This window comes from Nematolebias whitei, chromosome 21 (assembly GCF_014905685.2).
Source record: "Nematolebias whitei isolate Nwh7 chromosome 21, NemWhi1, whole genome shotgun sequence".
NCBI lineage: Eukaryota > Metazoa > Chordata > Actinopteri > Cyprinodontiformes > Rivulidae > Nematolebias > Nematolebias whitei.
In genome coordinates, this window is record NC_056518.1 from 10,881,826 (window position 1) to 10,887,110 (window position 5,285).

Consider the following 5,285-nt stretch of genomic DNA (forward strand, 5'->3'; position numbering starts at 1 on the left):
TGGATGACTGAGAAAACAAACTTTGTGTTTTTGAAACCATTAGTGAAAAGGCCAGACTTCAGGGGTATCTGAGGCAGGCTTGAAACACAAGAGTCAGGGTGGCTTCTGGGTAATACCAGATGGCTAGGCCTCAGACTGACGAAGCCTCTTGGATGAGGGGCGAAACGTTTCTTTTTAACAAAAAAAACGAAGTCCAGATGACATGATTCAACCTTTTTTTGTTGTTATATACCTGGATGACTGAGAAAACAAACTTTGAGTATTTGGAGAAGTTTGACTCTGACAACTTTGCTCTGTTTCGGTTCTGTGTTGTTACGATTGTCTGCATGCAGAGAGAACTCTTTGTGAGAACTGTCCGACCTTTTCGAGTTGGCGTAGCAAAGGTTGAATTACTCACCCAGCTGCCCAGTTTCCTTGAGGTGAGGCAGTCTGAACTGGACTACCGGGTCAAGGACAGCGAGGAGGACGGATGTGATGCAGTGCGGAGGTCACTTAGCTATCAGAGGAGTAAAAAAGGGGCTTTTTGCCCACTTACCTGGAGAAACGATTCAGATTGGATCATGCACAGCTTGAACCTCAGAAACCTCCCCTAATTAATTAAGTTACATTTATCATGCTGGTATGCTGTTTGTGCTAAGCAGAGCTACAGTGTTTAAAGATATGCACAAAAAATGTAGTTTAGAGAACAAACTTTAAATTTGCAGATAGAATGTTCCATTAGTAAAACATGATAAAGCTGTGTTTTGGAAGAAACAAAAGGGGGAAGATTAAGTTTTATCTAATTAAGAATGGCCTATTTTCAGTTTAAGGTTTATCCAATTACCCAAGGATTTGGATGGTTATGCCGCAAATTTTAATGTAGGAGTTTTGAGATATTTTATCATGGCTAAATGGCCCAACAACGTACTTTTGTTCAGGTAGTGACACTTTAAGTGTGGTACACTTGCCCTAGAAAGAGAGCCAAAGGAAATAGGCCAGTAATAATTTGAATAGTCTAAAATATGATGCTTATTTTTAAAGCTATTACGTCACAAGAGGATTGAACTCAGAATGCCGACTGACTTGAGGAACTCAAGTAAAAATTATAACAACTTCAAAATCAAAGGGCCGAGATGACGGGAAAATAACTTACCGTACATAAAAATTGCACAAGAAGAAACACAAGGGGAACACGATGGGGACCGAGACATAAGGATAAACCGGTGTAATGCAGAACTGATGAGGAGTGAACCAGAGAATGAACACATAGAGTGGAGGTGATTGGAAACATGGAAGCGCCTGAAATATGGCCTAATAGCTGCTAATCTAGAGTCCATTCAGAGGAAGATCACTTTGATTAGGTCAAAGACTAGTGCTGCTGGCAGGTTTAATCCTACAGTATTCTAACCACTGTCACCAACCTCACCTTGAACCCCATCACTAATCCCTCAGCTTCCCTGTCTCGTGTCTTAGATATGACTCTGGACATGTTAGCCAAGAGAGGAGGTGTGTGTAAGATGGCTGGCTCTTCCTGCTGTACTTTAATCCCTGACAACTCCACTCCTGGTGGAAGCATTTCTAAAACCCTTCAGAGCCTAACTGTGATGTCTGAGGAGTTAGCCAGAGACTCGGAGGAACTTTTACAGAGACTGATGGACACCAGTCTGATCAAGCAGCACCTCTATGAAGAGCAAGTGGCCTTCAGAGCATTAACAATCAGTCGTTAGGCTGATGGTCCTCCTTTTGTATGTGAACAACTGGCTGCCTCCAGTAAACTGGCTGATCTATTATGAGAAGGTGCTATTTATGACTGAGTTAGTTGCAGCTCCTCAGACTGAAGAAGTCTTTTGGATAAAAGATGAAATGTTTCAACAAGAAAAATACGTCCAGAGGACCTGACTCAACCTGGTTAGATTTACCTGGATCAATGAGCTTGCATCAGGACACTTATTAAATTTGTTGAAGACTACACCTGATCGTTTGTGACTCTGTATTCATTTATTTTTTACATCTGCCTGCATTCTTGAGTTCCAACCCTTACAACTGGGACATCAGCTTGTCAGCCAGACAGAATGAATTTCTCTTCTTCCAAACAGAGCGTTCAGTGACCTATCTACAACAGATGAGATATTGAATTTTCATGACCTTTCTGTAAATCCTCACTTCTAAAGAGCTGACCTATCACTTAAAGCAACAATCAAAAAACTGAAAAAAAAAACAAAAAAAATCTTTATTGGTTTAGTGTTGAAGTGGTCATAAAAATAGAAATCTTGAAAAAAAAATACTATGGAGCTCAATTTATAGAGATTAAAAGTACAAGACATCCCTACATTTACAAAAATATTTGATACTCATTTTAAAAGCTGAATTAAAAAAAAATTATATAAAAGCTAGGCCTGTCGCAATAAACAAATCAATTATTCGCATGATAAATGAAAATGATTGCCCTCATTTGTATTTATCGGCTTTATCGTTTATTCGTGTCTCTCTCTTTCTACTGAAGACATTGGATGACAAAAGGCTCAACTCCGGTGCTCTTCACTGACCACCCCGCCCTCTTTTTCTTTTATCTTTAAAATCTGTTTTAACCATCCAAAATCACATTTTTGGATTGTTAAAAGCAGCTAAACTGAGAAGCTAAGCTACAAGCTAAGCTAACAGGCTGGCCTTGTGAAAAAAAACCTGTCTTGTCGAAACTCCAAAATTCACGGTTGAAACCCGTGCCTTTGTGTAAAAAGTTGTTTGTTTTTTCTGCAAAAAGAAGGTTTGTTTACTGATTTTTATTAAAAGCTTTGTGTGACAAATGCTATGCTAAAGTGCTCAAACCACACCAAGCGTGCGCCATTTTGAGAACCAACAAACAGGAAAGAGAGACAGCCCATGTCACGTCAAGGGGCCTCTCTCCCATTTTTCTTAAAGAGACACGCTGCTCACTCCCTCACTATCCATCCTTCGGTTCAATCTTACACTGCATCCAGTGATCAAAAAGGGTACTACACACAAAATAACTAACATTTCTTCTTAAATTTGACAATTACTAATTATTGTCAAATTTCAAAGAATATTATCGTTCATCGCAATATTTTATGAGACAATTAATCGCCCAGCAAAATTTGTTATTGTGTCAGGCCTAATAAAAGTACTAATAACACACCTTTAACATCAAGGACAGATGAACATGGATGCAGTGTTTTCAGCTACATCTGGACCGTCTTATTTCTACAAAATGTCCTCTGAATGAAAGCCAATTCTTGGCCCTGCGGGCTTTACAACAACGTGAATCCTAGTCTTGATAACCTGCACAGGTCAGCATAAGCTTACACACTCCTCTGTCCCTCTCTTTTTTACGACCCATTTTTCAGTTTCTCTCCCTGGAGCATTGAAACAGACAACAGGCCCTGGTTAGGTCACGGCCAACACAGACCTCATTTGTCACAGAGGATGAACATCCATGAAGCTCAACTGTTAATTATGAGAGGAAAATACAGACATATGTGTTTGAAAGCAGACATAACCAAGCCTGCACCTTGCAAATTGCTATGCAAGTGTAGAAACTCACACTCACTCACCAAGACTGCTATCAGGAGCTTGATAAAGATGTATGGGTGCTATGTGTTTCATAATTCAAGCTGTATTGTCTAATTAATGGGTCTCCAACTGCAGTTTAAGTGGAATTAGTTTGCAGATTAGTGTAAAGAGGACTTCAGGCTGTTGCAAATAGGGATAGTGGTTCAGACTAAATTTTAATGGTGGGAATTGAGCTCAAATGTTACTCTTTGAGCAATGCATTCATGAGTGTTTATATGCTTGTGTGTTTACCTGCAAATAAAAATGGCAGCTGTGTTGAAATTAAACTCCTCCCCCTTCTACAGCATCAATGTGTGGCATGAGGCTGCACAGCTGCAGAAAGAAAAGCTTTCCAGAGAGTGGTGAAGGCTGCACAGAAGACTGTTGGAGTCAGTCTTCTCACCATCACAGACATCTACACCTCCAGATGCAGGAAGAGCCACCTGCATCATGAAGGACCCCGCTCACCCAGCACACACACTTTTTGCCCCACTTCCCTCAGGCAGGAGGTTGAGGAGCATTAAGTGTAGAACCGCTAGACTCTAGACTGAGGATTCTGCCCTGAGGCTGTTAGAGTCATGAATCCCTAACCATGATAATCACTGTAAGGAAAAAAAAAAATCACTGTATGCCCACTTTAATTGGTGATATGTGATTTTTCTTGGCTGCTGGTTATCCATGCTGCTGATTATCTCATGCAGCTGTATTCATTCATACCCATCTGCTCACCACAGACTCATCTTGATAGAATCACAGACATTTATCTGTTGATACGCTGTATTGTTTTACATTATTTAGCGTGTATCTTAGATCTTTAGCGTACTGTTTGGCGTTCCTTTAGCGTATTTCTATCTCTTAGATCCTTAAATACTGTTTCTTGTTATACTTTATATTTTTGCTATTTTTGGGTGTAACTGGGACCCCGAGTACAAAATGTTCTACTTCATGTACCACATGTGATGTGTGTTGCTGAAAAAAAAAAAAATATATATATATATATTTGTCTTTCTTTATGACCTTGAGGGTTGGACTGTGCCTACAGAGCTTCTGATGAACAGTTTTTGCTCATGTCTCTGTTCTGAGTTCAGCAGACACTAGCAGATTCCAGGTCAGGCTGCTCTTTGAGCTTTGAGCTCTCCTGTATTTTTCCATGAGATCTATATGAGACGCAATATCGTACAGTGTTTATAAATACGGAGAAGTCCGAGACTTCCTCATCTCACTCGACGCTGACTTTATGTCTGTTTTCTGATTGAGTTCCTTTGCAAATAGAAAAATAAATTTAAAGGCAAAGATTGTTTCCTCATCTCTTGATTTAAAGAGTTTGAATATATTAATTTTCAAAACATGCGAATGACAATAAACTTGAACTTGAACCACAGTGTAGCATTAGGCATAATTCCCAACCAGTTCCACTCAAATTCACACCTTCTTGTATGTGACCAAAACATCTCTCTTGTGAGCCAGGCAAAGCCACTAATGAGTCTCCATTGTGAGGGCTGTTGTATTCTATGCTTTTTGTGATTTTAGTTCCTTAGTCTTTTATATTACTCCTATCCTTTGGGTTTGGTTTTCCTGTTCAGTTCTTGTATTTATTTTACGTCAAGTGTTTAGGTTTTATTTTGAGTATTCTGGTTTAGATCCTATTTTGTTTCCCAGTGTTTCTTGTGCCATATTCCATTTACCCCCAGTTACCTCCTCAGTGTTTTTCTCATCAGCCTGCCACCCTCACCTGTCCC